Source organism: Sarcophilus harrisii, chromosome 3, assembly GCF_902635505.1.
Source record: "Sarcophilus harrisii chromosome 3, mSarHar1.11, whole genome shotgun sequence".
NCBI classification, from domain to species: domain Eukaryota; kingdom Metazoa; phylum Chordata; class Mammalia; order Dasyuromorphia; family Dasyuridae; genus Sarcophilus; species Sarcophilus harrisii.
The window spans coordinates 200436232-200448406 of NC_045428.1; positions in this window are offsets into that span (position 1 = coordinate 200436232).

Genomic DNA, 12175 nt, shown 5'->3' on the forward strand with positions numbered 1-12175 from the left:
CAGGTTTCAAATCTCCTACTAAGGTACATATAAAGGAGGTCATTTAACTGCTTTGAGCCTCTGTTCCCTCATCTGTAAAATTAGAGAATTGGATTTAGAGGCTAGTCTCTGTGACTTAAAGTCTTAGACACTGAGAAAGGCACTGAAAAAGTCTAGATACTGAGAAGTTGGTGACTTGTGTGCCAGGTCATATAGATAGTTAATATGTATGTAAAATAACAAATGCTTTGGAACCAACTGCATGATTCCCTGCTAAATAATTATGTTGGAACCAAAGCTGATTTTCAGACATCATAAATGTAAACACCAGCTAAATATTTGCTAGATCTGTGCCTTCTGAGATGAATTAGTCTTTATTTATCCTTCTCTTTGCCAATCGAATTATGTTTTGTAAGACAATGTGGGTAGAGCTCTGAAGTCAGGAACATTCAGCCTCAAATACTTACTAATTGTTTGACTCTAGGTAAATCACTCAAATTTTTTCAGCCTTTTGCTCATCTGTAAAATGAGAGAGTTGGACATGATGACCACAAGAGTTTAGGGTGGAGAACAAGGTTAGACTTACCAGGAAGGAAGGATAGTGGTCTATAGACCTAGAGATGACCACAGAAAAGATCTGGACAGGATGCAATAAATTTTGAGTGAGGCAGAGATAGTTTCTGAGTCATGTTGAGAAAGGGAAGATCTAAAAGTGCCAGTGGACTTGGCCTGGAGTACTAGGGGCATGTAAAAGAAGGAGCAGCCAGCCTTGGAAAGACCTCCAAGAGATGTTGTTATTTTCAATAAAGCTAGGTTTTGGGGAGCACCAGAAGAAAGAATGTGAGAGGAATCTGGAGAAGGAAAGCATAACGAAGGAGTAATAATGGAGTGCAAAGGAGAGTAAGATGAAAGCAGCCAAATGTCTTCATTATTTATCCCCATGTTGATTATATATTGATTTCCAGGGTCACCAGACTAGTTATGTGACCCATTAATAAAGGTGTGTCCTAGGAGAAAGGTATAAATAGCCACCACACCCTGGAGCTGAGCTTTCTTGTGATCTGATGTGATCCAGCCTGCAGTTGGGCTGGTCAGGCAGCAAGTACTACTTGAGGTGGGGGTAGGAGATAGAGGAAGGATGTTGTCCTTCTCCCTTCCCCCAGCTCTTGGGAAAAAACCTCAGCTTCCCCAACCTAAGTTTTGATTGCTCTACTCTTACCACAGTGAGGTCCCTGTTTTTCCTTTTTAATTTATTTTTCTTCTCTTTATCATTGTAGTTGGGCACTTCTAATTTAATCCATGCTCTACAAATCAATTTTCATCAGGAATATAGAGTTCCTATATGCTTCCAGGCACATAGTGACATAATAAGGAATTTTCTAGGGGAACATGGAATTAAATAAGTTGGGAAGTGATACTCTGAATATATTACATTTCCTTCAGGACCTGGGAAAGCATTTGAGGATATATTCACCCCTCTTTGGAGATTGTAACTCTTTTTAGGTAGAGGACTTCTCTATTCCCTTAGAGAATAGATGGAAAAAAGATAGGAAGAAAGCCTTATTCATTCTTGCTCCATTCCCTGAGAAACCAACATAGGGCTTTTTTTTCATAGATTTATAACAGTTTAATCATATTTAATATCTACAAAGCTTTGGAAAGAGATGAAAAAAAATTGAGGGTATGTGTAATTAAATATATTATATGTGTGTGTGTGTGTGTGTGTGTGTGTGTGTGGTGTAGAGATAGATAGACAGATAGACAGATAGATATAGATATATATATGGGAAACTGTGCTGAACATCACGTGAGCTTGGGGGAATTCCCTGCTTGGAAATCTGGTTATTTTTCCTTACTGCTTAGCCAGGACTAGGAGGACCAGTCTATTTCTGTAAGAAAGAATCCTTTTCCCTTTCTTTTCTCCATTCCTACTTGCTGGTGTGAAGGGAGCAGAGGATGCATATTAAATGCACCTAAAAAGTGCTAGGAACCAGAGATGGTGACCATCTAGACAAGAGTTCAGTGCTGAATGCAATATAGCTATGGAACTATTGTCTCAGATGATGAGCAGAAGTTGTCTTGGCAAACTAGATGCTGACTCAGTAATGATTTTGTTGTGAGAGGAGAAATAAATGAACTCCTTGTTGGCCCCCACTGAAAACAGTAATGGCTGAGAATTGGACTTTTTTTTTTTTGGTCAAGGATGGGGGTGGGGGGGAACTGTTGATCTACTCATATAGGAGGGAGCTCCTGATTAGTCTAAGGAGTGGATATTGAAAGTGAGAAAGAGAGAGATTCATGCAACATCAGATACATTTGGATGGATGTTATTTGCTTTTCTATTCAAAGACACAAATGATTTGTGACCTCATCAATCAGTCAATTTCTAGTGATACAGGTCAAGCACAACCATTTTGAGCAGAACACAAATAAGAGCTGCATAAAATGGGTATCTTATGCAGCTTTTATTTGTGTTCTGCCAAAAATGCACATGGAGGGTCTATTCATCATTCTGGACATCTTCCATCAATTAGGTGGTCCAGTGTATAGCTTCTTAAGCTTGGAATTAGGAAAACGAGTTCAAATGTAGCCTCAAATACTTACTATGTGACCTTAGCAAGTCACCTTCTGTTTCAGTTTCTACCTGTAAAATGGGGATAGAAACATCACTTATCTTGCAAAGTTGGTGTATTACACAGATACTTTTCCTCTCCCTTTATTAAAAAAATAAAATTCTCAAGGAGTACCAATGGAGCACTCTGCATTATTGTTATTCTTCAGTCTTGCCATGTGACCAGGTCATACAGTTCTTTGATGATGTCCTTTAATTTTGTTATTTTCTTTAAAAGCTCCTCAATGATTATGAACCTGCTCACACCTATCATGTGTCTTTCTATTGACCTCTGCATGATACTAATCTTTAGGTCTTAGAAAGTAGTAACCATACAATGATGCTGGCAAATATTTGCATTGTAGAGAAGGATCTTTGCTTTCAAATAAAATTTTGGATCAGTAGAAGTGTTAATAATTTTCTGAAAATAATCCAGTACACTCCCATCTTTTTCAGCTCTTGGCCAAGCTTGTAATTCGTTTGTCATTCACACTTGGACCAAAGCTAACAAGGTGTATGTGCAATAGGCATTCTTCATCCACTTGGACTTTCTTGTGTGGATGGACAGAACAAAGTTCTTTGAGTGATTACAGTCTCTGCAGTGTCTTGGGTTTGCTACAATTAATAGAAAGCCATCTGTGGGTAGGAGCCTCTAGAGTTCTTCACCATTCATAGGAAATCCTTCCTTGACCTGGATTCTGAAGTGAATCTCCCTCCTCAAAAAGATAACCCATAAAGAATATACCTTCCTATTTTAAGCTTCACCTGATATATAGATAAGGTTGTTTCTTTATTCTAGGAATCCTGATTTATTTCTATATATGGATGGAAAGTACTTTTCAGTTAAAAAAAAACAGAAAAAAAGAATCTGTAAAGTAGTGCTTTATTCACTTGAATCAAATGCTTTTTTTCTTTTTTTAAATTCAATTTTATTCTGTTCAAAAATTTTTTTTCTAGCTTTTACCGTAAATTGAGATATAAGTGATTTTAATAACTGGATCTCAACAGTTGTAGTCTCTAGGGTGTGGAAGCTAAACAAAAATGGTGTTAAAGTCAAATATCATCACATAATATTTAAATTAGCAGGAAAGTAGACCTGGAAAGGCAAGTCAGTGGATAAAGTGCTGAGACTGGAGTCAGGGAGACCAGAATTCAAATCATCAGATATTTAACTAACTGTCTGATATTGGGTAAATCACTATCTCTGTTTGCCTTAATCCAGTGAAGAAGGAAATAATAAATCGTGCAAGTATCTTTATTAAGAAAACCTTGTGAACAGTATTGGTGTGATAAGATCACTGAGGTCACAAAAAGTTGGACATAACTGAATGACTGAAGAAACTGTTCACAGAAGCCCATTACAATTGACATTTATAAAGTGATCATAAGGTTGCCAAAAAACTTCATATTCATTACCTTGTTTGATTTTTACAACAACCTTATAAAGTGATGAATTAGTCTAGTTTTAGACCCAAGAAATAGAAATTCAGAACTCTATAAAGTTTATAGTCAATATGCAAGCCACTGATGGTACACAGAAAAAAAGATTCATAGGCTTAGAGCTAGAAGAGATCTTAAAAGATATTGCTTCTATTTTATAGATAGGGAAAGTGAGGTTATGAGAAGTTTAATCCAAAACCCTGCATTATTGATGCAAGGATGGACATTCCAAGCAACTCTTCCAGCCAATCAATTTCTCAGTTGTCTATTTTGGTTTTGGATTTTGTTCTTTATTTAACTAAAACAATAACAACAACAACAAAAACCTTAACTTCCCAAATGACATTTATATTAAGTTCCTTCTGTTTTTAGGTTTAGGCTTCTTAAAATTCATTTCAACTCAATGCAATAAACACTGAGTGTCTACTAGGTACAAAGACCAATACTGGCCTAGACACGGGGAATATGAAGACAAAACAAATGAAATGATTACCACTCTCAAGGAGTTTGCATTCTATTGGAGGAAACAAATGATATTCAGAAAAAGAAATAAAAGATAATTTGACTCAGGAAAGAATCCCAACAACTAGAGTATGCTTTGAAGTTTCCTTGCCTAAAAATCTCCAAAGTATAACATTCATATTAACTGTTTACTTTGGAAAGATATTATGAAGAAATCATAATTGTAAAGTGATATAATATAAATTGTAAAATTTAAAATGCTATAATGTAGGAGTAATTATTCTAGGCATAAACCATTTCACATCATTAATTGGTCAGTGCAAACATCATTTTGGAGATGGTTAGCTTCAGGAGATGTTATAAATGGGCATTGGGCCAAAATAGTTGTAGCTGGGCATTTATAGTGGAGTTTGGTTAGAAGTATTAATAATATTATCATGAAATGAGATTGAGCAGAGCAACTTTATTTAGGAAATTCAGGAAATGTCTGTTCTGTTTTTAGGAGCATGGAGACTCTCTAATCTTAGCTCTGACATTAATCTATTTGACCTTTTTCAAATCTCTTTATTTTTCACATTTTTGAGGCTCAGATGCCTCCTTTTAAAGCTAAAAAATTTTTATATCTTCTTCCACCTTTAAAACTTATGATTTTTATTTTGTTCTGTGGAGTATTTCCTTACACTTAAAGCAATACCATCTCCTGCCTTTGTAGAAAATGTTTGTCATTTTAGGAATGTATTCCTTTCTCATATCTTTCTGCTAAAATCCTTCTCTTCCTTCAAGATTCGGTTCATGTGATATCTTTTAAAAATTTAATTTCTATAGAGCAGTTAGGTGGCACAGTGGATAAAGCACCAGCTCTGAAGTCAGGAGTTCCTGAGTTCAAATCTGATCTCAGACACTTAAGACTTCCTACCTGTGTGACCCTGGGCAAGTCAGTTAACCTCAACTGCCTCAGAAAAAAAAGAAAAAAAAGTTAATTTCTAAAAGTTAAACACAAAAAAGAGAGCATCTTCATGTACATTGCAGAACACAGAAAGAGAATTATATTCCATTGTATATAAAACTGTGAATCTCCATTTCATACTGTTTTAAAAAATAGTATATAATAAATTCCATACATTATTTTCAAAACTGTTCTGTTTAGGCTTTCTTCTGAACTTCGTCCTGTTTTCTTATGTGCATTTTATTTTATTTTTATTTTAGGGATCCAAAGGCTTTAATTTAGAACCAGGATTGATAATCTTCTATTCCCCACTCAAAAAAAAAAAAAAAAAAGTTAAGAAAAAAAAAACACTTTTTTAAACAAATAAACCTAATCAAGCAAAATAAATCCATTGAGTGGCCATGTTGTTGTTAAGTTGTTTTCCAGTCATACCCAATTCTTTGTGACCTCATTTGGGATTTTCTTGGCAAAGACACTGGAGTACTTTGCTGTTTCCTTCTTCAGTTCATTTTACAGATCAGGAAACTGAGGCAAATGGTGTTAAGTGACTTGCTCAGAGTCACATAGCTAGTTAAGTGTCTGAGACTGGATTTGAATTCAGGTCTCTGGGTTTGGCATTCTATCTACTGTACCACCATTCTATCTGCCTCAATGGCATGTAAACAACATCACCTCTTTATCAGGAACATACTCTTATCATAGAACTTACGAAATCATGGTTGGTCCTTGCATTGATCAGAGTTCTTAAGTTTTTCAGAGTTGTTTTTCTTTATATTATTATTATCCCTGTATAAATTATTTTTACTGGTTCTGTTTTCTTTACTCTGATTCAGTTCATATCACTCAAGAGTCTTTGAAATAATCTTTTTTTGGGTCATTTGTTATAGTATAATATTATATTACATTCATATGCCACAATTTGTTGGGTATCCCATTAAATTATAATTCTTTCTCTTTATATCTTTCCTTTAAATTTCCTCTTCAAGATCAGGACATTTATTTTCCTTGTGACTATTCCTTCCCTGGCAATATCCTTCCTCTTACCTATTCCCCATTCCTCTTGGTTTATCTGTTGAATTTGACCTATTTCTACACCAAAGTATTTCTTTGTATGTATTTGTGTGCATGTATATGTGTGTATGTGTTCAATCTTTACTTGTCCATTTCTGATAAGTGAGGTTCATCTTATGCTTACTTTCCTTACCCCTTCCTCTATTTTTGTATATTCTTTTCATGAGACCTAATAGCAAGCTCTCTTTTCTTCTTCTTCCTTTCTATATTTGTAGATTTTTCTTAACTTTTCCAACTCTTTCCCTTTTAAAAAGCCTCTTGTCACCTCAGAAACAATTCAGCTGCAGATCCTTTGTTTTTCTTGTTCATATCTCTCAATACCCTTTGAGGATGTTAGAGTTCAAAGAGATAATTCTTTCTCCCTCTTCTATTAGAATGTTAGTACTACATCATCATACAGTGCCTTCCAGTTCTGTCAAATTTAGCTTTCTAGCTTCTCTTGACTATTGTGTTTGTCTATCAAATTCCCACTCAGATATGGTCTTTTACTAGGAATACTTGGAAGTTATCCTCTGTTCCATTAAAAAATCAATTTTCCCCCTATATATTTATACTCAGATTTTCTGTGTAAGTTATTTTTTTGCTTATAAATCTCTCTTTTTCCCTTTGCAATATTTTATTTGAAAATCTCCCCTCATTTATAGTTGAAGCTAATAGATCTTATGTGATCCTGACTATGGATCTTTAACATTTCAACTGTTTCTTTTGGGACGTTTGAAGTATTTTTAATTTCATGTGAAAGTTATATATTTTGGCTATGATATTCCTGGAATTTTTGCTTTTGGAGTTTCTTTCATAAGTTGATAGGTGGATTCCTTTTATATTCACTTTACTCTCTGGTTCTAACAGACCTAGGCATTTTTATTTATGAGTTCTTGAAATAGAGTCCTGGTTTTGAAAAATGATGGTCTTCAAAGAGTTTAAGAATTCTTAAATGATTGTTTTTTCTAGGTCAGATAGCATCAGATAGATGCTAGCAGATATCTTGACATTTTTGTCTGGTTCTTCAATCTTTTGAATTTGTTCTAATATTTATTGTTGCTGTATAGTTATTGATTTTTATTGATCTATGCAAGTTTTCAGGGAGTCCAATACCTGAGTAAAGTTTATCTCTTTCTCTTCTAATCTATTAATTTTCTTTCTAGTTCTTCCCTCCAGAGATAAATTTTATTTGTTATGTCATACTGAATTTCTTCTAGGTATTCATGGAGTTCTTGTGGAACATTTTTTTCCTTTATGTCTCTGCTTAAAATTGCTAAGAGAGTTGTTCTTTTCCTTTGGGAGCTCTCTAGATTTGCAACCACTTTTTATTAGGCTGATGTTTTCTTTGATTTATTTGTGTCTCCAATATTAGTTTCTGAATTAGAGCTTTGTGCCAGCGCCAAGCTCCATCTCCCCGTGTCCTGTAGGTAAGATGGTTTTTTCCTGCTTGATATAGCACCGGGCCTCCTAGATTCCTGTGTTTACCTTTACCTTCTGGCTTTAGATCCCCTGGATCTCTGAAGTTTATGGTTTGGCATTTTCATAGCCCTCTCTAGTATCTCATATCAGAATGCTAGGGATCTTGGAGATCTAGCTCCCAGGCATTAGGAAGCATCTCTGGTCAGTACCATGATATACTGATTGTTGCTGCTCTTCCAGGACCATCTTTGGTCCATCTTTGGTACCTTGGTGCATTTGTGTAATGCTCAATTTTTGATATTTCTGAACAGAGAGAAGTACTTCTAAACTAAAAGGGACTGGAGAAGGTTTCCTCCAGAGGGAGGGGTTGTAGTTGGGACTTAAGGGAAACTAGAGAAGTCAGTAATTGGAGTAAAAGAGACATGAAGGACAGCCAGAGAATGCTTGGAGCTGAGAGACAGCGTCTTATTTGAGAACAGTCAAGAGGCCAGTATCATTGATTTAGAGTGTGTCTTGGGAAGTAAAATGTAAAAAAAACTTGAAAGGTAGGAGAAGGCTAATTTATGAAGGGCTTTGAATGCCAATAAGAATTTTTTTGAGTGGATATTTACATAAATACATGAGTATATGTACATACACATACATATATCTCTCTATAAATATATATCATGGATACACACATATACATATGTATACATGTATATATGTGTGTATGTATATTTATATATGTATATATGCTATAACTACTATTCAGTGGCTCCTCCTTTATTTAAAAAAATTACTTCTTAAATTTCTTCTAACAAATCATATCTCCTTTTAAAACATATCTCTGCCTTTAAATATTTATATTACCTCTCTCTCAGCTTTTTTTATTTTTTACTTTCCTCAACAGTATTTAATTTTTTCCAAACACATGCAAAGATAGTTTTTAACATTCATTTTTATGAGTTTTTTCCTCTTAAAATTTTTTTCTCCCTCTTTTCCTTATCTCCTCTCTCCCCAAGATAGCAAGCAATCTAATATAGGTTAAACATGTAAAAATCCTTTTAAATGCATTTATTTATTATTAGTTATATATTATATAATTAATTTTATCATATTAATAAATATATAAAAATATTCAATATATTGAAATATAGTATCATATTTGTCATGTTGGGCAAGAAAAATCAGCCCCTCCCCCAAAAATATGAGAAAGAAAAAACAAAGAATAGCAACAACAAAAGTGAAAATGCTATGCTTCAATCCACATTCAGTCTCCATAGTTCTCTCTTTGGATGCAAATGGAATTTTTTTGTCCCAAATCTATTGGAATTGTTTTGAATCACCATATTGCTGAAAAGAGTTAAGTCTGCCATAATTGATCATCACATAATCTTGCTGTTCTGTGTATGATGTTCCACTCTGCATCAGTTCATATGTCATTCCAGATTTTTCTGAAATCAGATTGCTCATCATTGTTAATAGAACAATAACATTCTATTACATACCATAACTTATTCAATCATTCCCCAACTGATGAGCATCCATTCAATTTCCAATTCAAGTCCCTACAAAAAGATCAGCTTTACTTTCTTTAATCATAAAACATGTATATGAAAGTGAGCTGGGGTACACATCATGCTTGCAACTCTGAGTGCTTCCATAGGTACCTCTATCAGCTATTTTTATGGTCCAACTCTCACAGCTATACATCACTACTAGAAAAACCATGGCTTTGCTACTGGAAAAACTATAGTTTTGCCTATATTTGTTGGCAAGGTGACTTTTCTGCTTTTTAGTATGCTGTCCAAATTTGCAATAGCTTTTCTTCCAAGGAACAAGTGTCTTTTAATTTCATGGCTGTAGTCAACTTCTGCAGTGATCTTTTAAGACCAAGAATATCGAACCTGACACTGTCTCCATTTTTTCTCCCTCTGTTTGCCAGAAAGTAATGGGACCAAATGCCAAGATCTTAGTTTGTCGTTTCATATTAAGATTAAGGCTAACTTCTATACTTTTCTCTTTCATACTTTCCAAGAGGCTTCTTAATTTCTCAGTTTCTGTCATCAGAGTGATAGTGTCTACATATCTGAGAATGTTGGTATTTTTTCCCAGTAACCTTAATTCTGGCTTTTGATTTGTCCAGCCTGGTATCTTGCATGATGTACTCTGCTTATAAGTTAAATCAATAAGATTTATTAATTATAAAGAAGGCATAATATACATAAAACCTTGTTGTACTCCTTTCTCAATCTTGAACCAATCTATTCTTCCATATTCAATTCTGTTGCTTTTTGATCTATATATAGGCGACAAAAAAGAAGATCTGGTACTCCTATCTCTTTGAGGATTTGCCACATTTTGTTGTGAGCTACACACTCAAAGACTTTATTTAGTATAGTCAATGAAGCAGAAGTGAATATTTTTCTGGAACTCCTTTGCTTTCTTCATAATCCAGTGAATGTTGGCAATTTGTTCTTTAGTTTCTCAGCTTCTTCAAAAAACCAGTCTGTTCTGGTAATTCTTGGTTCACATAATAATAAATCCTAGCTTTTAGAATTTTAATCATAACCTTCTAACATGTGAAATGAGGACGATTGTTTGGCTTCGTTCTTTGAAATGAAAAGAACATTTTTGGCTTTACCTTTTTTTAGGACTGTGACATAAACTGTCTTATTCCAATACAGTGATCACTGATGAGTTTTCCAAATTTGCTGGCATATTGAATGCAATACTTTAACAGCACCATCTTTTAAGATTTTAAATATTTCAGTAGGAATTCTGTCATACTTGTATTTTACATCTAATCTACTATATATCTATGTATATGTATAAATGAATATATTCAATTGATACAAGTTTGATATAAAGTTACCAAGGTGGGGAATTGGAAAAGACACTAGTAGTATGGGAGATTAGGAAAGGCTTTGAGTAGAAAGTAGCCCCTGAGCTGAGCCTTGAGTAAATCAGGGCTTCTAAGAGGTGGATACAAGGATATGCATACTTGTATTTTACATCTAATCTACTATATATCTATGTATATGTATAAATGAATATATTCAATTGATACATTTGATATAAAGTTACCAAGGTGGGGATTGGAAAAGACACTACTGGTATAGGAGATTAGGAAAGGCTTTGAGTAGAAAGTAGCCCCTGAGCTGAGCCTTGAGTGAAATCAGGGCTTCCAAGAGGTGGATATGAGGATATGCAATCCAAGTGTAGGGAACAGAGATAGGAGATTGAGTTCTGTGCTTGAAAAACAGTAAGATGGACAGTTTGGCTAAAGTGAAATGTACATGAAGGGAAGACTAAAAAATTAGATAGGAGCTGGGTTATGAATTGTTTCCTCATTAAACATTTTTTAAGTGTCTACCATGTATCAGGAATTATTCTGGGCACTGGAGATAAAAGGATAAAAATGAAATACTTCTTTCCATGACAGAACTTACAAATACTTATTAGGAAAGCTTATATTTGACCCTAGGCAATGGTATACTGGAGATGACTCTTTCTGTGGAATGTACATTGATACATTAGAAATTGGCAAATGCTAAAAAATCATGGCTAGATTAATGAAAGTAATGGAGAAAACGGTAATGATGAAAATTAAACTAAAAACTGTACTGCATACATTCTTTTCTCCTGAGAATTAGTTGTTAAGTACTTACAGTTATACCCCTGCCCTACCAGTAACAGTGAGTACCAAAGTGCTCTAGAAAGATTTTGGCTCTAAGCAAACCCCTTTGGTAGCTTCAAGGAAGATGGATTAGGTTGATGGTTGAGGGAGAGATGGTAATTAGGAAGAAATGTCAGTAGTTGAGGAAAAGGTTGATGAAAGCTTGGTGTGGTGGCAGTGTCAGAGAAAACAAGCACATATATAAATGCTGTAAAGGTTAGCAATAACAAGATTTGGTAATTAATTAGATAAATGTATGGAGTGGCAGTGAGGAGACAATACCAAGTTTAGAGTTGGAAGGATAATGGTATTTTAGATGGTAATTAAGAAAGTTCATAAGAGGGGTAGGTTTGTCAGAAAATATTATAATGAATTCTGTTTTAGAGCATAGAGAAGACGTCTCTGAAGTTAAAATTAAGTCAATAAGAGTACCTGAACCAAACAAGTGTGTACAAAAGAAACGTGCTAGAGTAACACAATTTTAAAGGCACCAATTTTTGACACATCTCAAGCTGAGCAAAGCTTAAAAACGTTTGAAATAATTGTATATGTAGATGACATTCAATTTTAAAAAGTCATCACTTCTCATTTGGACTAACATTAA